This window comes from Emydura macquarii, unplaced genomic scaffold, assembly GCF_026122565.2.
Source record: "Emydura macquarii macquarii isolate MOO-44397 ecotype Brisbane River unplaced genomic scaffold, CSIRO-AGI_Emac_v2 contig_1253, whole genome shotgun sequence".
Classification (NCBI taxonomy): domain Eukaryota; kingdom Metazoa; phylum Chordata; order Testudines; family Chelidae; genus Emydura; species Emydura macquarii.
In genome coordinates, this window is record NW_027131390.1 from 77,462,997 (window position 1) to 77,485,731 (window position 22,735).

At 38.1% G+C, this 22,735-nt stretch overlaps 1 long non-coding RNA gene across 2 annotated transcripts in view; it reads left to right on the plus strand.

The window, feature by feature from the left end:
* The window catches only part of LOC137154175 (uncharacterized), a 65,896-nt gene that overhangs the window by 35,191 nt on the left and 7,970 nt on the right, over nt 1-22,735 (plus strand). The window contains exon 3 of one of the 2 annotated variants that reach the window (XR_010920124.1): nt 6,194-6,268. This is a non-coding gene — a long non-coding RNA (uncharacterized lncRNA). Of the gene's footprint in view, nt 1-6,193; nt 6,327-22,735 lie in introns of those variants that run through there. The other variant, XR_010920123.1, reaches the window with a different exon arrangement.

Here is a 22,735-nt window from a genome sequence, read left to right on the forward strand (position 1 = left end):
ACAGCTATATCAAACATATCCATAATTTATAATACAAATATGACTCATACACACAAATAATATTATCATACTTATCCAATTGTAACTTTTCCAATGGTACCTGACATGGCATATCTGGTAAGAATCATTGCCATTTTGTCATATTGGTATTAAATAATATTATAAAAGGTCACCTGTAATCTAGACAGCATCACAAAACCAAACCCTGCTTCCAACTTTATAAAACCTCTCTCACTTTTTGCCGCTGCCCATGCTGTATGTGGATTGCATAGAATGTTAGTCACGCTGGATTACTTTCCCTCTGGAAATAACTTCTGGTTATGACACCGGGCCTTCTTTTATGATGCCCCTTTACTGGCTCAGCTTCTCTTCTTCTGTTTACCCAGTGATTTCATTCTCTGAATTCAGATCCGCCCTCAAATCCTACTTGCTGCTAAAATCCCATCAGTAATCACAGATCAGGTGCTCCCCATTTCCACTGATCAAGATAGGCTACTTAAACAAAATATACAATATCTTTAAAAAGTTAACTTCTTGGATTTTTTAATCAATTTAAAAGTGCACAAAATACTGCTGTCCTAATAACTTATTCTTTCTTCTGTTTGTTTCTATCACCTAATACTTCCCCTCCATCTAGTCTAATTTCATATCTTTACTTATTGTGTTAGCTGCATACATTGAATTTTTTCATTGTTAAAGCACCATTCACACCTGTGCCACTTTATAAATCAAATAATCTGGCACCTTTCATCAGTGTTAAATCCATTTCAAAATTGGGGGTGGGGGAGGGTGGGCATGCAGGCAGGCAATCTTTCACTTTAAAATATATTTACCACAAAACCTCCACCCCCTTGCTTTCATCGTCTGATTGTACTCCCCAGACTTCCCTCACTCCTCTTTCCTTACTCTAGCAGTTGGCTGTGCTTTGTAGTTGCTTGATGTGGCATAATATGCTACCACTCTTTGAAGTATCTCCGCCTCTCTGCTGCTGGGGAGACTCACTGGGCAGATACTCAAACTGCTCTGACACATAAAATAAAATGTCTTCAGCACAGCATATTTCAAGTAGCACATCTACCAATAAATGGTGTTGTGGATCTGAGATTAGAATCTCTCTCTAAAATGAAAAGTACATGAAAATGTACAGAAACAGTGGACTGCCTCTTATGAGATCATCAGTAACGTAGATTTCAATGTTATAGCTGATCAGCTCATTCAGTACCTTCTACATCAGTATATGAAAAATTACTCTGCATAACTGCTATAACTAGGTGTGTATATATACATTTAGGTTTCAATTAGCAAAGCACATAAGAATGTCCATTCCTGTTTGAAAAAGCATTTAAGTATGTGACTCACTGACAGTGTATGCTTAAACTCATTGAAGTTAAGCATGGCTAAGTGTCTTGCTGAATGAGGATGCAGGCGTGCACGTGTATGTTTATATAACAGGCATATGCAATGGATGCAGGGATGTTTGTGTAGGTGGATAGATAGAACCATAGCAGCTGCCAGGTATCTAGTGCTATGTAATAAATTTAAGCTGGCATCACAAAACAAAGATCAGATGGCTAGCCAAAAAAGAAAAGATATCCTATGGACAGACATCTGTTGGTAAGGATTTTAAACAATAGAGCTATATTACTGAGCAACACTAGTAACATTTTTGGAAAACAATCTAAGACCCACACTCCATCTTTGTATTGTATTTACATTTAGCAGCTCCATCTTTGTATTTGTATTTACATTTAGCATGTCCATTGTGTGCACAGTAATGGGAATGAGTTACGTTTTAAACGACTTTCCACTTGCAGGCCCATAAGTTTTAAATAAAGAGGGTGATTAAATTGACCGCCTGTCAAGCAGGGAGGGAAGTTGTACAGGCCTTTGTCAGCTCCTGCCTCAATTTAGGCTTATTAGAGTGACAAGGCGGGTGAGATAATATATTATTGGACCAACTTCTATTGGTGAGAAAGACAAGCTTTTGAACTTACACACAGCTCTTCTTCTGGTCTGGGAAACATACTCTGGGTCACAGTGCAATACAAAATGAAACAGATTGTTTAGCATAAATAGTTAACACATACTTCAAGGGACCGTTCAAGGTGAAGTGGGCGGCACATCAATACTCCTCCAATCATAGGGGGGAAAAGAAGCGATGGTAAGGAGGAGAAGACAGGAGGTAGCGGGGGTGCGTTAGTGGGTTATAGATTGATGTAATAAGCCATAAATCCAATGTTTCTATGCAGTCCATGTTTTTTAGTGTCTAAGAAAGTTATGGATTTAAGCTCCCAGGCTCATCATTTGAAAGTGTTTCCTTTGAGAATGAGGACTGATAGGTCAGATATAGAGTGATTGATTTTTTTTTTTTTTTTTTTTTTTTTTTTAATTAAAAATTTGCCCATTCCTAGAAAGGTCAAAAAATAAAAAATGAACATTTTGTAAAGGAAGTTGGTTGGGGGGACAGAAAAAACACTGGGAATAGGGAAAACCAGTGTCATCTTAAGCAATAGCATACAGAGAGTCTTCAGGGAGTGGATAACTTTTTGTTTATATTTCATCTGAAAAGGTTCTAGTCATTAACTGCACTACAAATATTTTAGCTAGAATATGTCTCAGAAATTTTGTCTTAAAACTTTGTTATTGGTGATGTATCCTATAGCTGTGATCACTTCAAACTGGTGATACAATGAAGGTTTGCAAGGTTTGTAATTGAACTACTGAGTTCATTGGCCTTTGGGTTGTAAAGGAACAAAACAGTCAGTGAATGGCTAAACTAAAACAAAAATTTCAGGATCAGTAGCCCTGAATAGGAAAATACTGTAAGTAAAAGGGCAGCCCAGACTCATAAGAACGGCTATACTGGGTCAGATCAGTGGTCCATCTAGCCCAGTATCCTGTCTTCCAACAATGGTGAATGGCAGGTGTTTCAATAGAACAGGTAATCATCAAGTGATCCATCTTGTCACCCATTCCCAGCTTCTGGCAAATAGCAATCCCTGCCTATCCTGGCTAATAGCCATTGATGGACCTATCCTCCATGAACTTACCTAGTTCTTTTATGAACCCCGTTATACTCTTGGCCTTCACAACATCCTCTGGCAAAGAGTTCCACAGGTTGACTGTGTTGTGTGAAGAAATACTTCCTTTTGTTCATTTTAAACTTGCTGCCTATTAATTTCATTTGTGACCCCTAATTCTTGTGATATGAGGAATAAATAACACTTCCTTATTTACTTTCTCCACACCAGTCATGATTTTATAGACCTCTATCATATCTCCCCTTAGTCATTTCTTTTCCAAGCTGAAGAGTCCAAATTTTATTAATCTCTACTCATACAAAAGCTGTTCCATGCCCCTAATCATTTTAGTTGCTCTTGTCTGTACCTTTTCCAATTCCAATATATCTTTTTTGAGATGGGGTGACCAGATCTGCACACAGTATTCAAGATGTGGGCATACCATGGATTTATAAAGAGGCAATATGATATTTTCTGTCATCTTGTCTATCCCTTCCCTAATGATTCCTAACATCGTTAGCTTTTTTGACTGTGGCTGTACATTGAGTAGATGTTTTCAGAGAACTATCCACTATGACTCCAAGATCTCTTTTCCTGAGTGGTAACAGCTAATTTAGACTCCATCGTTTCATTTGTATAGTTGGGATTATGTTTTCCAGTGTGCATTACTTTGCATTTATCAACACTGAATTTCATCTGCCATTTTGTTGCCCAGTCACCCAGTTTTGTGAGATCCCTTTGTAACTCTCCACAGTCTGCTTTGAACTTAACTCTTCTTCTATTCCCCCTCATTGCATGTAAATGTAATTCCATTTGCTAAGGGATTAATGTAAGTAGGGCAAATATGAAGTACACTTGCAGGTAAAAACAAAGGATATCTGTGCACATAAGTGAAGTCAAGATTTTCAAATTGCTCAGCAATGCTGTGATTCCTTGCTGAGATCATGGCACTGATGTTGCATATAAAGAAGCTAGCTTTTGGCTGTAATCACACTCACGAGCTCTTTGATCTACCCCTCCATTTTGTCTTCTCATCCTATGCTAATGTAAACATGGTTTTTAAGACTGTCTGATAGCCTCAGGTACCTTGGGTCCAAGTAAAATTTTGCATTCTGTCTAATATGTAGATTTCCTATAATGTAACTTTTTCCCCAGTATATGTCATAATATACTTTTAATAATTTACTTTTTTAATTTGGTTTTGAAATCATCCTGGATTTAGCAACTTGTATTTTGAAACTGGCAGGTTAAAAGGACGCTGCCAATTATTTTATTACTCTGTATCATGAATGTTTAGAATACACTTTTAGAAGTTTGAAAATATAATATTCTTCTGTACCAATTTTGTTCCTTTCACTTTGGTAAACTTCTGTTTTCACTCCCTTTGCTGTCATTATAATGGCTCTTTATGGGCCCAATCCATCAGTTTTTACTCAGATTCCTCCACTGAACATAAAGGACTACAGGACTGGGCCTCTTGTTTGTTTTTCCTTGGCCTTGATTTTTGCAGTGAGGTCCATGGAGCTCTGCATGAGGGCAAGCGTCCATCCATGTGGAAATTACTGCAGAACTGTCTGTCCAGGTCACTGAGCTTCATTGGTTACCTCAGTCCATCTCTGGGAATGTTGCTTTGTTAACTATTACTACCAAGGCAAGCACATATGCTATTTATGTGGGTCTTATGACAATGTTTTTAATTTCTTGGCAACAATTTTACTTTCTCTTATGGATATTTAGGCATTTTGCACCAGAATATAAATTTAAATTAGGGCCAATTTAGGGGAGTTAAATTTCTCAGTATTCTCCTTTTTAACTTCTTCCCCCACCTCCTTATGGGCATGTTGGAAAGGGCAGATCCCTTGAACTCTTCAGGAGGAAATGGGTCAGCACCCGTAAGTTTTGGAAACATTAATATATATTCACGTTCTTGAATTGTGCATTTGAAGTCCAAAGATCAGTTAGGTACAGCATTATTTTAGTTTAAAGGATATGATTTTTATATTTCATGTCTAGTTTTGATAGCAGTGGAATCTGTGACATGATTCAATCCTGCAAGAAGCATCAGCAACTATATCATTCTTTCATGAAGTACATATCTACACATCCACTGATGTATAGTTCTGAGCACAGCAAGGTAGAAAAGGAATGGTCCTTACCCACTCTAAGGCCTGATCCTGCAGGTTGTTCTGTGATATTTAAGTCAATGGGACACTGTTCGGGTCTGCTCGTGCAGAATGATTTGCAAGAGCAGGGACTAAATAGACAGGTAACACAAAATACTTGAGGAGACCCCAGAGGAAGTCTGTTTTGATACTTTTTTTTGGGTAAGGTTTAATACTTTGACTGTACTTTTTTTTTCTTATGTGGGTTAGCATTGTGGGCCTCTTGTTGTTTTGTACAATAACATGCATGTTGCTGATGGTGGTCTTTATTAGGATTGTTATTACCTACTCTTCTGGAATTGTTTGGATGCCAAATACAAGTAATCATCTGCCAGATAATAAAGAGGGATCTGGGATTGTAATAAATGTAGTTTCAGTACGCATACTTAAATACTAATTAAATAGCACTGGTTGGGGATCACATTCCGAGTCTGGGGATTCATGTACATAGGCTATCTAGATAGGCTTATTGACAGATTCCTAATTCTTATCTTGCAGAATCATGTCCCAGAAATGCATTGAGAAATTCTTTTTTTTTTTTCAAAGGTATTTTTCATCTTGACATGTATAGAGCATAAAACAAAAGGGGATTTTTCTTTTGCTAAAAACAGACTAACACAGCTACCCTTCTGGAGCTCATAAAACAAAAATGTATATTTTATTTTTACAAAGGATCTTACCTTCCAGTATTAAACAATCTAAGAGAGCATTTCTGTATTGTTGTTGTCATTGGACCAGGCATCTCATTAATTTAAAATGTTGTTATAAGGCAGCATAGGTTGTGACACTTATACTTAAGGTTGCCTGACACTTTCCATTACAAGATCCTATTTTTAATTGCTATAACTTTACCAAACTTAATCATGTAGGCAGAAATTTTCCATGCTCAATATCTGCCTCAGTATGTTTTTTGAAAAAATTAGCAAAAATTGTTCAACCATTTCTGAAAATGTGGTTAGAGGACAATATGTTGTTTTGATCATTTTTTTTTTTTTTTAAATCTTACAACAGACCCGGATTCAAGTCCCTGCTGTGTATGATTCAGACTTCAACCTAGATTTCCTGTTTCTCAAGGGACAGAGAGAGGTGTGTGCATGTGTGTGTAATTGTCGCTGTCATATAATAATAATATTCGTTGAAAAGCTCCTAAATGGCTTTCATGTTCTTCCCATTTTACAGAGGGAGAACTGAGCCACAGAGAGATTAAGGTTATATCTAATCTGAGATGACTGTGGCCTGATTTTTTTCAGAGAATCTAGCATTTTATTTGTTCAAGCCCAGTTCCCATTTTCAGAGAACCTAGCATTTTATTTGTTCAAGCCCAGTTCCCATTGACATTCCACTATAGCTGTGAGTGCTCAGCACATCCACAAGTCAGATCCCAGAAAATGAGGAAAACAAAGTTAGTAGCCACATGTCAAAAGTCTGGTTTAAGTGACTTCTCCAATATCACACAGAAAATAGAAGAAATACAATCCAGGTTTTCAGAGTGGCATTCCATTACTCTAACCGTAAGACCATTCTTTCTCTTCCTGTCTCATTCACTAATAGAGTTGGGTGACTTTTTGGTTGAATAGGAAATTTGCCAAAAAATGCAGTTTTAGGGAGACCAAAAAAATACTCTCAAATTCAGGTCAAATTTGGCAAATAGTTTTAACCAAATAAAAAAAAGAGGGAATATTTTAAAGAAGTTAAAATGGTTCATTTAGACATTTTCTAAATGAGCTATTTTGACTTTTTGTTTTGAGATGATGTTTCATTTATAAATTTAACTGTATTTTAAGAGACCCCTGAAAGGATGAAAATCCACCTAAAACTTATCGAAACAAAATGAACAACTGCATTTTTGTTTTGTTTTGTTTTGAATCAAACAAAATGTTTCATTTGACCAAAACTGAATATTTTATTTATTTGTATTTACTTTTGGTGAGAGAAACAAAATTCAGTTTTGGTTAGAAACTAAACAATTTCTTGTTTTTAGTTTGGCCACCAAACCAAAAAATCATTTATTCGTTCAACTTTTTTCTCTAATACGTTTCAAATTCTGCAACAAACGAAACAAGTGTCCTACAGACAGCAGCCTCCTTTACATACCCTGATTCATTTCTGAGTATCATCCATTCAGTGCACTGTAGAGTAGTGGTACATTTATTTTATATGTAATATAATAATAATGCTTAATATCTCAAAGAGAACAAGGAGTTAGTGAGATTCATATGCTATGCTAGTTCAATTCTGTCTTCCCTTTTGAAAATGAAAAGGCCTTATTAAATTCATATTTAGAGCTCTCTCACAAGTTTTGGTCTGGAGCACAGCACAAAGCATTGTAAACACTGGTAAAATGATTATTTTTACCATTCATCAGTAAATTCACTTTTATTGCTTTCAAACACATATGTTTGGGATCCCAATGGAAACAAACAGGTCGGGTTGTAGCTGATACAATTTTAAAATGAACAAGAAAATGGCATCAATACTGCAAGTCCACAGTGAGGCACACTGAGTGATATAAGAAGACACTTGCTGATTACCTCTTCAACTGTATCTCTAACTCTGTTCACTGCTATTAATCTTTTAGTTTCATGAACACTCCTCTAGAGAGAATGGTGCAATTTAATGGCTAGAGCACAGAACTGGGAGCTAAACTCCTGAGTTTTAATCTTGCATCTGAGATTGACTCCTTCAGGGGCTTTGTGCTAGTCACTTAGAGGGCAAATTTTAAAAGCAGTATTTTTCTTTGACACCTTTTTTTTATGTAACATATAAAAGCTAAGAAAATTCAAAAGAAAAAAATCTTTCTTTGTGAATACATGTAAGTTATTTAAAGGAAATATTAAAAACAGCTTTATAAAAAAATAAAAAGCAAAATTTGGAGAATGTGGAAATGCAGAGTGAAGGGATCCTTTACTTTATACCTCACTCTCCAGCGTGTGCATTACCTAAGTGCGGCAGATATATCTGTGCTAAGTATCACTGTATGACAACCTAAATCGTTTCTATCTTGGTTATTGCTTAGAAACACTGTCATTTCAGATGTGGAGTGAAAAGTTCTCTGAGCTGTCCCAGTATACAAGGTTTATGTCTAAAGCTCTACAAATGAGCTGTCTAGGTATATAGGTTGTACATATAGGATGAGAGAGACACAGCAGGCATTTGTTGTAAGAGTTCGCCAACCAGGATACAGTTTTCCAGCCAAAGATGATATTCTGTTAGTTTTAGCAGTTTGTGAAAGCACAAGTATATGAAAATTAATGCAGTTAATCAAACACTTTAATCTGGAAAATCAGTCCAAAACAAGGGCTTGATTTTAAAAAGCTGTAGGACTGCATTGTTTGCCTTCCTTAGGCATACATTTGCCATGACTGTGCATACAAATGGATATTTAAATATGAAAGCGACCAGTTTACAATCTAGCTGATCATTGTCTGTTCAAATACCTGATTTGCGTATTCAACCACAGGAATTTTATATACAAAGTAAGTGAGTAAATTCCAATGCATGTGCATACTTAAAATTATTGAAGGTAAATTGGAAAAAAGTTGATGGTAGATAGGAACAGAATTAAAGTTTAGCTATAATCTGCTTGTAAATTGAGAAAATCTGATATGGAAATCCTTAAAATAATAAATGTGGACCATTTTTAGAAAGTATTTTTATTTGTTTTATTTTTTTAAATTGACAAAATATTGTTGAAGAAAGAAGAATAAAAGGAGCGTAAGTGTACCTGAAATGACCACATGTGCCTGAGCTATATCAAAATAATTGACAGAATTTTATTAAAGCTATGATACAAATTTATAGCTCAAATTAATCTTGGATAAAATACATCTGCTTTATAGTAAACTCAGAAACAGTAAGAAATAAAAGCTATTTTTGAACAATCTTTAAAAAAATCATATACAACTCAGGACAAAAATCAAAGTGTTTTCATGGCTGACTTTAATCTTTGCTATAGCTCACATTAGTTATTCAAATTATTTTCGAGACAGGTCTCTAGCCATCAACTGATAGCTTTCTAGTAACTTGTTAACTCTCTGAACATTATTGATAACAGCTGCCATAAACAAAGATATCATTATCCTGGCTCTGCCTTTCAATTCAGTAACAAGCAATTTCTGTACCCTCCCCCCCAACTTTTTGAAGCTCATTTAAAAAGATAACGGCTGACAAATGGAGCTGTGGGAATTTCAATTTTTGTTTCACATATATTTTCTGTTTCATTTCATGCAATTTTGCATCCTCTAAACTTTCTAAAACTTTAATGAAATAGGTATTTTTGCATCAATGATGTACATTTTACTGTTTTGAGTGTAAATTATGTTTCTCCCTCAAGAAAAGAAAGCAAGAGGCAATTTTTAACTGTAACAGGCCCATTTTGGCTGCAAAAACCTTTAATTTTCAGAAGGCTTGCATTCTGTTACAGATATGTTACACAGATCACAGACCCTACTGTACAACATTTATGTGAAATATACACCTGAGTCTATCACAACCTGGCCTAGTCCCTCTCTCGGATTGACACGTGAACCCAACCACATGCTTCCAAGCCCCCTGACTCTTCGCAGAGCCTGGTCACTGTTCCTAGCTCCAGGACCTATAAGACTCACCCCCCTCAAGCTCAGACTCCGTGTCAGAGTAATTCCTTGGGATGTGGGACTACAATGTCCTGCCACTGCCAGACCACCCACACCATTCTAGGTGCTTATATATTCTCCCTCAGAGTTCCACCTAGACTGTGGTCACTCTGTGGTCACTTTAGCCCCTGCAGGGACAACATGACAGGAAGGTAAGGAGCTGTGGGCTCAATAAAGAAATTTCTTAACCATAGGAACTTTATTATAATAAGTGTTAAAGCGTTACAGATCTTTGCAAAACAACAAAAAACTCCCTCCCCTAGCTAAAAGTCTAGAAAATCTGCCTTACAGTGATAGACTCAATCTATTAGTTTAACAAAGAGAAGGTTCAGGGGTGACTTGACTGGACAGTCTGTAAGTACCTACATGAACAAATATTTAGTAATGGGCTCTTCAGTCTAGTGGAAAAATGTATAACACGATTCACTAGCGGGAAGCTGAAGCTAGAATACAAGCCTCTCCAAAATTAGGGGCAGCTTGAATCTGGTATTCTGGTAAGGCCTACTGATATTTATTAAAAACTGAAATTGAATGGCTAATAATTGAAAGTGTTCTTAATGTTTACAGCTCTGAATTTTTAGTCACTCCCCTAAACCCGTTCTGCACAGGAATGAAATGAGGGAAAAGGAGGGTCTTCACCACTTTTGCATTCCCATGTTCCAGGGGCTACCCAGGAGCCTGTTCAGTACCAGAAATAACTAAGAGTAGCTTCTATGCTGCTCTAAATATTGGCTGGCTCACTGCCAATGGCCGTAATTAAGCATTTTGGCAACGGGGGGTCACCAGAGTACAGCTCACTTCACATACATGTTCCACTGCACTGGGTGTGGGAATCTGAAAGCAGTCGTGTTGATCTATGTTGAGTCTTCACCACCTGGACACTTCTGCTTTCCTTGGGAATAATCAACTGGATTTAAGATCGCTTAAGCTTTAAGGCCCCTTTGAGCTGCTGGAATGGCTCAGAAAGGTCTGGAGTAGAGCCATTAATCAGCCCCGTAGCCTTTCTAGAATGGTAGAGGTACTTGAGGATTGAAAGTACAAACATGCCGATTTTTAAAAAAGGAAAAAAGTGACTCCTGGAAATGTAATGATAACTGCAGCTTCAGTCCCTAATAATAATATAATGATATATTACTAGGAAAAATCTATAACTAGATTATCATGGAGCAGTGAACAACAAACAGTAGTGATTTGTAGAAAAGTCATGCAAGAAATTTAGAATCTTTTTTTATGATGAATCACAAAATTAGTGGAGGAAGGCAATGCAGTAAATGCAATATCTGAATTTTAGCAAAGCCGCTGACACAGTGCCTTGCTCTTGGGAAAAAAAAAATCAAGTTGGCTTGGATATGAGCATTGTCACATGGATAGAAAACTGACTAGAAAACTGACTAGAAAAGCACAATAATATATATCCAAGTAATGATTATGGGCTGATACCGCATAACTTGCACATGCACAGCACGTACTCCCTTAGAGCTTTGGGTATGCAAGAAACGCAAGATGGGCCTCAAAAGTACCAGTAGAAACCTGCAGTGAGGTGTTCAGGGACCAGTGCTAAGCTCTGTTTCTGAATGGGCTAAGTTCTTTTCTGGCACAGCTCCACTGTGCTAATACCACCAAAGAATTTGGTCCAATATCTTTTAATAATGATTTTGAAAGGGATTTGTCATAGGTGGCTCTCCCTGGAGTACCCCGCTGCTGCAGGCCACAGTATGACAGGTACAGCTGCCTCAGTTTCCCAGAAATATTCAGTGTCTTTCTGAGGGCAAATAGCCCTGAGGGGGGGGTAATTTATTAGATCCCATGTGCACAAATCATAACTAAACCAGCCCCAACACCATAGTCCAGAATTCCCCCTGTATAGTCCAAACAGTACATGCAATTTACAGCTCTGGTTTCCCTCACCATGCCCCAGCTCTGCAGTGCAGCCCCATCCTGTTCCTGTTATCAGGACAACCACCCCATTCTTTCCAACTGGAGTGCAATCCCGCTCTTCCCAATAGGAACTCCCCCAGCCCCTATGCTGGAAGCATCCTTGCCAGGGCCTCATCCTTCATTCTCCCTGGCTATCTCACACTTCCTTTGGGTCCAGCTGTCCAACCTGGAGATGTCAGTGGGAAAGCTCCTTCACTATATCCCTGCCTCTAAGCCCTTTCTAGCTGCTGTCTGGCTTAGATCCAGCAGGCAACCCCCTCTGCTGCTGCTCTTCCTGCCTTCAACCCTCTCCATCGGTGGCTCTCTGACTTAGGGATGCTAGCCGCAGCCCTTCTTGCTGCTCTTCTGCCCTCAACCTTCTCTCAGATCCCAAATATACAGTCTCCTAGACAATTTCCCCCTCCTTCCCAAGGAGGGCCTCAGGAGCTTTCTGCGGCTTTCCCTAGAGACCTCCTCCAGTTTCCTGACTCTCACCAGGACTCTGCCTCACTGGGTCTCTCCCTGAGTTTGCAGATGCTGCCCTGCCTACAGAGCAGCCAATGGGCGGGAGCACCTGCTCTGGCACAGGGAAGCCAGACTTCTTCATTTACTGGGGCCACCCACTTTGTGATGGGGTTAAGAGCATATTAATTCCAGGGATGGCATGAAATTGGGGTGTGTTGTGGATGTCACTGAAGAAAGAAATATTACAGAAGTATCAAGGAAGGGTAAAAAAAAATGACTAGGGGAAATCACAAAATGAGATTCAATCTGGAAAATGCAAGCCAAAACATCTGGGGGAAATATCTGAATGCAGTGGAGAGCAGCTTGGATTTAATTATACAATGTGATATGCCAGCAAAAAAGATGATTGAATTCTGGGCTAGATACACATTCTATTCAGGTTCATACAGTGCACTCACAACTGGTATCTGAGTGCAATCTTTTAGTGGCATCACCTCACAGAGAAGGGATGTGATTGCACCATCCTCAATATGACTCTGTCCCTTAAGTGTGAAGTTTTCAAAAGTGCTCACCATTGGCCTAACTTTGCTCCCATTGCACTTACTGGGAGTGATAGGGTTTTGAACATCTCACCCTGAAGACATAGTCTGGCCCATAGTGTAGGAAAAAGACTGCATTAGGAGAAAGATGGACAAATGACCAAATCTCCAATTTCGGTCATTTCAGTGAAGACACAGGAGTATTGCAGTCAGTGCAGCTAAGATTCAGGTTCCTGAATTTTGTACTCTGTAATGAAATCTGATAACTAGACTAGCATACAATAGTTCAGTTTTTCTTATTTTCTCATGTGTAATTAGTTACTGAACTCAAACCTAAGAGGAAACTACTGGCTACATCTAAATGCATAATTTATTTTAAAATCATTTAGAAATCTTTCATAAATTCAGTTTCAGTTCTAAATATAGCAAAGTAATTACAGAGAAGATGAGTGAGGTAATGTCTTTTTATTGGACCAATTTGGAGAGAGAGAAGCTTTTGAGTTAAACTATCTGATCGATATTGTATTTAGCTGTGACACTCTAAGTACCTTTCCCAGACCTGAGGAAGAGTTCTGTGTAGCTCAAAAGCTAGTCTCTCTCACCAACAGCAATTGGTCCGGTTAAAAGATATTACTTCACCCAACTTGTCTCTCTAATATCCTGGGACCGACATGGCCACAACCATAATGCATAGTTGCAGCTAAGGCAAGTTTATCCATCAGAAATGTTTCAAAACACACAATACTATTACTATTCAATATGACAGTGATAATGCCAGATGCCTGAAATGAAACAAATATTCCAATCTACCGCATCAATTTTTCCTCAACCATTTCGTACTTAGAATCTTAATATTGTATTTTACCAATCTCTTCCACGGTCATTCCACTTGCACTTTTCAGCTGAATCCTACTTTGCCATTGTCTTTCTTCTAGCATCTCCACCACTGAATCCATAGCTCTGTCTCCCCATCTCTCCCTTACAAACCAGCAACACAAGTCTCAAATACCATATCACTGAAGCTCACGAAAGCTTATGCCTGATGAAATTAAATTTGTTAGTCTTTCAAGTGCTACAGAATTCTCGTTGTCTTTGCTGTATACAGACTAACACGGCTACCCCTCTGGATATCATATTTATGTTAATGGACTTGCATAATACTTGGCAATCTCAGCATCACAAGCTTGCTGCATGGTCTCAGTTAATTTTTTTTTCACTACTCATTAAGCATCTCCCCTAAGCAAATTTCGATGCTATATAATAAAGATGATCTTATGACAGAGGTACTGTTTGCTAGAGGCCTATAAGACTAGCCTTGAATGATTTCCTGCTTTTGGGCTCAAGTTCATTTCATAGGTGAGCTTCCCACACCCAATTCTAAATTAGTTATAAGCTTATCGTTTTAGAGAGTAAGCTTTTGGGAGTTGGGATCATGCTTCCTCCTGATTTGTAGAGCCTCCAGCACATTTTGGGTAATAAGTAATTAATATGCTATTAACTAATAGTATTAAAAGAATAAATTGGGGTGAAGCACTAGTATAAATCTGATTAATTACTGGCCATAGATAGTGTTGTGTTGTTTAAAACCAAAACTGCCAGCTACTGAAACATTAAGGAAGCCTCCACATCCCCTTTTCCAATTCCTGAAGGTCAGGTATGGTTTCAAATCAACTCCACTCAAAAGCACATGTTGAGTCTGAAGATCTGCCTTAAAGAGAGGCTCTCTGAATGTACAGATTAGGTATTATGCCTCTCCATTTTTGAAGATGGAAGATTTATTACCATGTAGTGCATTGTCTTGGGACATCGTAGCTGCAAATGACTTCAAGTGTTAAAGGGCCAGAAGTAGAGCTATCAGTTGCTGGAGCCCACAGCTGTAGAACAGATAATCAGGATGATCTTCATGACCCAGAAAACACCAGCATTAGGGATTTGGGGAGGAACAGCTTACTTGCTGGTATCTAAAGGAATAGAAGTAGACGGGAAAGGGGGTGTTCAGCCACTTCCTAAATATCAAGGAAAGAGGAAAAGAACATCCAGGGTCTTTTAACAGGGAATTGGACCATCCGTAGTTATTGTGGGAAGTTAATCTTCTAGCCAGCTAGTTCAACACACTAGAGAAGGTGAAGGGTAACAATCAGTTGCTTCCTGAAGATGGAACCTACTATCTATATGGGGAAAAGGAGTGCAGGATCCTGGACATCCTCATAACATCACCTGCAATCACGCTGGGGCTATATGACAGGGCCTGTTGAGGGCCTGGGATTTTTTTAAGGGCCTGGAGTGGGAGGGCCATATGGATTGTGTCATGGGGTTCAAAAAGGTCAGGCAAGGATCCAAACCTTTAGATTTTTCTTATTCTGCAGTTAGAACCACCATTAATTTAAAGGTATATTGTGATTTAGATTTGAAATTTACACTCTAGGGGGGAAAACCTGGATGTTTAAACAAATATTAGGATAAAACAAAATCACCCTATTTCCATATATCCTGGGACTGGAACATGGGGAAATAACTAAAGATCTGAAAGAGAGAGAGAGGAAAACCTTGATAATCAACTATCTTTATTTCCAAGATCAGACTCCCAATCGATTTGTTTGTTGTTTTTCTTACTAAATAGAGAGTGACCCATGCTCTAGATTTTATTCTTAGGAAAATAAAGCAATAATAAAATAAATTAAAAGTAGCCTTTTCATTTATATGAAACAGGTAGAATAAGATATTTACCAAGATTAGAGAGAGAAAATAAATTGGACTGAGCTCAGAGATAAAATATAGAGGATCTGAAGGACCATATTAGAATAATTCCCCTAAAGTGCTTCATTGGCAGACTATGCCACGAAGGGCCCAATCTTGTAATCCCTGTTTAGGCCATACACCCATTACAGGGCCATCTGGAAAAAAAAAAAAAACCAGTTCTGCAGTTTTAAGCAAAATTATTGCAATGTAATTTTAAAGTAAAGAGACTAACAAGACGTTCGTCCTTAGGGCACAACTGTAATGTAATGTAAAACACTGGCAATACAATTTTATTTTTACTATAAATATGTAAGAGATTGGGGAATTTGTTGGTGCAAATTATCAGCTGAAGAGACATCCAGACTGTGAGATAAGTGAATGAAGTGTTTTTCTAAAAATGTGCATACTATACATATAATTCATCCTCACAAGAATCAGACCAGAGTCATGAATCAGGATTTATATTATAGTTAGTTTATTATAAACAATAATACCATAGGGAGGCATAAACCTTTAACCATGATTAGAATGTATAGTACTTTGCAGATAAATCTCCTGTACATAGCAAGATCTACTTAAGACACAGTATTTCATTAGTGATAGGTGGTTGGGGGGTGGGGAGAGAGCTTCAGAAGTTACTATTATTACTCCATCCTTTTTAAGTGTGTCAGAACTCATTGGATTATTCCAGCCTTGTCGGTGAAAGTGGCCTATGTTGCCCCTTCCCATCTTATTGCCCTGATTCAACTCTAGCCCACCCAGTAAAGGGGGCATTTTTATGGAATAAAGTGTTCCTTGCAATTTTTAAAGTATAGGTAGAGGACAAGGAATGGAGGAATTTAGGGTTCATTAGGTAGAGTGAATTGCTGCCCCTTGTTCTGTACATGGTGGAATTGTAATTCATGATGTGATAGAAATAAAACTAAAATTGTGATAAAATTGATAAATTAGCACTCACACACCAAACTGCATTCTCAAAGCAACTATTGGGTGACAGAGGCCCCTAGTCCATGACACAAGACACAATTACTGAATTTCATGCAGTTCTTCAGTTTCAGGAAAAGCTGCCATTCTGCATTGTATTAATTTTGTATGGAGACTTGAGGTATATGTGAGAGTGAATATTAACCTACCCTAACATTAAATTCTATCAATAGATATTTTTTAAAAACCAACACACACCTTTGGATCTATTCATGTCTAGACCTAACTAGGAAAGAGAGCCTAATTTAGCTCACTCAACTTCTTCCTTGACTGCCTTGAGATTCTAATCAAATGAAGAGTTTTTGTCCTGCTGAGCAGCTGTCAACAAGGAGGTTCTAAATTAATAAAACAGATTTGTCAGGTTTTCCACACCCGAATAAGATATTTTATTTTTTTGTGATATTTTATTCAGAAAATATTTACATAGAAATAATCCTTCATCAGAAGTGTTTGTTTGGAATTATTTACTAGACCAAAAAAAAAAAAAAAAAAAAAAAACCAAACCCAGTAAAAAAGAAAAATTAGCATTTAGAGAATGTCATGCCTCATAGACTTTAAGGCAAGGAGGGACCATTGTGATCATCTAGTCTGACTTCCTGTACATTACAGGAGACACTCCTGTAATAGACCTTGAACCTCTGGCTGAGTTACTGAAGTCCTGAGCTAATGATTTAAAGACATTAAGTTACAGGGAATACACCATTTACTTTAGTTTAAACCATCAAGTGATCCATGCTCTGTGCTGCAGAGGAAGGCAAAAAACTCCCAAGGTCTCTGCCAATCTGACTTGAGAGAAAATTCCTTCCGGACACCAAATATAGTGATCGGTTAGAACCTGAGCATGTTGCCAAGACTCACCAGCCAGACACTTGGGAAAGAATTTTCTGTAGTAACTCAAAGCCCTGCCCGTCTAGTGCCCCATCTCCAACTTTGGGGAATTTTTTGCTATGCCATTGTAGGCAAGCTCATCGTACCATCCCCTCCATAAACTTATCAAGTTCGGTCTTGAAGCCAATTGCCCCCACTGATCCTCTTGGGAGGCTCTTCCAGAACTTTACTCCTCTGATGGTTGGAAACCTTCACCTACTTTCAAGCCTAAGCTTGTTGATGACCAGTTTCTATCCATTTATTCTATCCATTGGCACTTAAATAAAGAACTCCTCTCCCTTCCTGGTATTTATTCCTCTAATGTCTTTATAGAGAGCAATCGTATCTCCCATCAGTCTTTATTTGGTTAGGTTAAACAAGCCAAGTTCCTTGAGTCTTCTCTCGTAAGGCAGGTTTTCCGTTCCTCTGGTCATCCTAGTAACCCTTCTCTGTACCTGTTCCACTTTGAATTCATCTTTCTTAAACATAGGAGACCAGAACTGCACATAGTATTCTGGATGAGGTCCTGCCAACAGCACTTCCCTATCTCTACTAGAAATACCTTGACTGATGCATCCTAGGATTCATTAGCCTTTTTCATGGCTGGATCACACTGGCATCTCAGTCATCCTGTGATAGACCTGGCTGTATTGGTCGTTCTCCTCCTCTATTTCTTCCAACTGATACCTCCATAATTTATAGCAAAAATTCTTGGTGCTACTTTCTAAGTGCATGACTTTGAACTATTACATTTCATTCCATTTCTATTACTCTAGTTTTCAAGTTCCTCCAGATCTTCTTGCACAATATTCCAGAAGCATATGAGAAGCATATCACTGGCATCAGTGAAAGATTCACACGTGGATCTAAGGGAATTGTTTCCCTTACATCCTGCGTTTACCCATTTTGAGTCAATGGGACAAATTCATCCCTGGATAAACTCCCTTGGCTTAATGGAGTTTGTCCGGGTAAGTCTTGGCCCAGTGGCCTTGCAGAGACTGTAGACTGGCCTGGGTATGAATGTGGTTTAAAATCTTCACAAAACCTTAATACTATTTTGAAAATAATAAAATTAAATATTTCCAAAACATTCAGCATTTAATAAATCAATTCCTAGCCTGTAATAATACTGGTGGATAGTGTCTGACTTTCTTACTGATGGTACCTTGAAGATATAATATTTTCAGCAAGATAGCCACCACTGCCAAGGGATACTGAAACAGATTTAGTAATTAAAATGTCATTTTCAAATTTATTTCATAGTTAATTTTGGTGTATTACTGAGTTCTAAACTTTAAGATTTCTGTGCTGAGCAAAATAATTGGGAATTTTCCTCTCACTTTTTAAAATTATTTGGAACTTGATTATAGGCATTTTGCTGTTTTGGTAGCCTCACTGTACTGGTTGTTTAAAAGTATTAATAAGCTGATAACACACAGGATATAATAGGCTTTTAAGAGGCATTGCCTGATGAGGCATATCCAGCGCTTCTGTATCCTAATCTAGGTAAATCTGTGGATAGTAAAACATTTTATTAGCTCAGATGAGCTTTAAGATTCCAGTACATTCTGGATCTAACTTGGAAACACAATGAAGCAATCTAAGAAAGATTCTGTTCGCCAAACATCTAGGGTCTTTTTCACAGATACTAAGGTCAGTTTTCATAGGCAACTTCCATTACCATCAACAAGAACTGCAGATGTGCACTGGAGAGAGAACAGAATCCCTGAGTATATATTTATTTGAAATATTTCTACCGTTCATTAATATGAAGTGGACCAGGTCCCGAATGGTACACTGAATAAGTCTGAGCCAGCAGGCTAGATCAGTATGCAAGTAGTGTGTGATTGGTTTGAAAAAGATAGGGAAATGTTGGCAGGTTCTAATTGAAAAACTGCCTTGGTCTTAGCTGTCTGATCTTCACAGTAGTTTTTCCTACACTCTGGAGGGGAACACATTTACCACTTCAGCAGAATTTTGCTTGACCTTATCCAAAGTTCTTTCCTGCTCAAACTGTAAAGTAAATGACATGCCTCTTAACATACAGGTCAGGTTCTTGCTAGAGTATTCATCAGCTTGCACACTGTCATAAAGAGAACAGTGACATAGAAAGTGATGCAGAGCAAGGCAGCATCTAGAGACAGTTTCCAATTTATAAATTCCAACTTTTGTATGCTTGTCATAGCTTTGGTGCCACCATAACAGGAGAGTTATCGTATCTAAGGGGGAGAAACAAGACATCTCCTTGAATGTGGCTTTGTTAGTTTGGAAATTTCAGAGCGCAGAAGAATTAATGTTTGAACAGCTTGACTCACAATTTCTTAATCTTAGCACGTGGCTGGCCCTGAGACCCAAAATACATTACACTCTCACGTGGAAGTTCTGTATTTGGAAGTGTCCTTGAGATCTGTGCACCCCAAGTATTACCAGAATGAAGAAAACCAATCTCAAAGCTGGAAGTAGAAACATCCCTTCTAATCATGCCATCCTATTGTACATAGAATAGACTCCTAATGAGGTGACATTAAAGGCAGTCTGAGAGGGGTTTCCCAGTGAAGAAAAAGGACCAACCATAATTGTAGCTAAACAGTCAGAGAACTGTGTGAAGAACCATTTAACCTTTTTTATTATTCTTACTGGGTGCAACAGGTGGGGAGAATGAAATAGCTAAGAACACTTTGAAAGCAGTTTGTGTTTGTAAATGGCTTGCAAGGTCAATTTTGATATAATTCCAGTAATGAAATGAAATTACTTCCTGCAAATGCTCAGCTGACAAAAAGCTGAAGTCCAATTTTGCTATTGCCAAACCCTTCAATGTTTGCATTAAAACCTGGAAGTATTAATGGGCAATAGAGAATGAGCCTTTGACCGACACAGTGAAATAAGGAACATCTCCCACAGCCTGACCCTCCACAGTGCTTTTCAGATAAAAAGATGTTCTCGCAATTGTATCTTTCTCCTGTTCTGAATCACCTTTGTGGTCCAACTCCAGTTTCATTCTAAAGCATCCTGACCATTTCCAAATTACATCTGGAAGTAAATAAAAGCAGCAAAGGAACAAGGCTAAAAAGCACAGAAAATAAAATGTTAGAAGAATTCTTTCACTGAAACTTGAGACCTTCAAAGAAGAAGAAACAGCTCAGGAGTTTTAAAGTGGTGATCTAAGGGTATGACTACAGCACAATTAAACACCCATGGCTGGCCCATGCCAGCTGACTCAGGCTAAGGGACTGTTTAGCTGCAGTGTAGATGTTTGGGCTCGGGTTAGAGCCTGAGCTCTGGGATTCCCAGGGCCCCTTAGCCCGAGTCAGCTGGCATGGGCCAGCCAGGGATTTTTAATTGCAGTGTAGAGATACCCTCATGGCCTTTCTACATGATGGGGTAGTGGAGGGCTGATTTCTAAGGCATGCTAATGTGTTGTGCATTAATTAGTCCAGGCAGACCCTGTTGGTGTGCACTACAAGTTTCCTAGTGCACTTTAATTACAGTAGTACTGTTTCAAACATCACTACATTAAAGTGCACTAGGGAACTTTTAATGCATGTCACCAGGGTCCACATGGACTAATTAATGCACAACACATTAGCGTGCCTTAGAAATCACACCCCCATAGTGAGCATTACTGCCATGAGTAGATAGGTCTTTAGGCTGAAGTGTAAATCAGTTAGATAGTCACTGGTGGACAGGCTGTTTTTATGAAATCAGTTTTGGGGTTTGTTTGGGCGGTGGGGGTTGGTACGGCCCAGTCCTGCAATTCTTATTCCCTTACTTTGACTTCGGTAGAACTACTCACGTGAGTATTCATTTTAGGATTGGATGTGCGGTCAGTCAGGGTAAAATTCATCCCTGGCCAAGCATCTCACTTAAATTCTATTTCTCATTGCTAAATATGTGTTGTGTGGTCTTGGGCAAAAACCCATGTTACTTCTCTGGGAGAGTCCTCTGCACAGGGTGAAATTTCAGTGGTACCAGCTCTCTCAATTTTTTGCAATATTTGATTTTCTTCTTAAAGCTCCAAATCCTGGAGTTCAGTGATTGTGTGAATATCAGTTTAGCAAATTTCAATGGTTTGTGGAGAAAAGCCTGAAAACATGCCAAATTTACCCTTAAGCCTCAAAAACCAGAAGGCAAACACAAAATCACATACAAAATCTATTTTTCAAAATCTATTTTGAATGTCTGGGATTGGTAATATTGGAATTTCACCCTTAAACAGCTACCGTGCTGCAGAAAAGTGTGTGGTGCTCTGGATTTTTTCTTTATTTTGTTGGAGTTTTTCAGGAGCTCACAATGACTATTTCTGCAGGTTTGGAATCTCCCTGCAAAGCTGTCACACTTTTAGGTGACCATATCTGTTTTAGACCCAAGATAGTAGGGTATTTTGCATTGGATTATGAGAAATATGCATATGGAATCTATAATTTTGGCGCTACCATGATGCTAAGTTTTATTACTAGAAGAAGAGTGGTAACGTCACACTAGCTGCACTGGAAGGGTAGAATTATCAGATATTCTTGTTGGGCTGTGTTTTATGGGTAAAGTAGAATGAATAGTGAAGAAAAAGCATCCATCAATATTTGTTTAAATTTTTAAATACAATTGCTTCATGGTATTTGCTTTCTGTGAATATTCTAGCAAACAATTTTACTGGGAGGAATGTTCATGGGAGAGTAAATTTTAAGTTCATATTAGAGAATATTTGGAGAATAAAAACTCATTTGAAGAATTATGTTTGGACAAGCAGTGAACAGAAACCTAATGCATGACTTAAGTGACCAATTGCACAGATTGAATTTTGAATATTGAATACTCACATGGGAGTGAGCTATAGATCAAGAATTATTTGCTACAATTATTCAGTAAATTATTTTCAGTAAATAATAAATATGAGAAAATTGTGATCTGCTCAGAGACAACTCACTAGTAGTAAAAAAGGCAAAACTCGTCAAATAAATTATTCATGGAAAATAAATTATTCATCACCCAAAAGTTTGCTGTTGAGTGATCATGGGTTAATTGAAATAACTCCAAGCAGGTGTGTGGTTTCTTATGCAGGGATTACACAGTGTGTGGTTTCTTATGCAAGGATTACACATAATTTTGACACACAAATGGGCAAGATTGATTTTGGGCAGAAGTTTCACTTTGTGTTTTAAGGTCAGAACTAGAATTGCTAATTTTCACACACCTGGAGATAAAAGGCTTTATGTAAATTATTTGAGCCTGCAAACAGAGTTACACATGTTTAACTTTAAGCATGTGTTATAAAACTCACACCAGCTGAAAAGCGGTTAGGTAGAGCCTGTGAGTTCTTTTAGTCTTATCTCATTACACCTGGAAGGTATATAAGGCTTATCCAGGAGCTAAAAGGAAGGTGTTCAGTGCATTTGGGGGAGAGAGACCCAGGA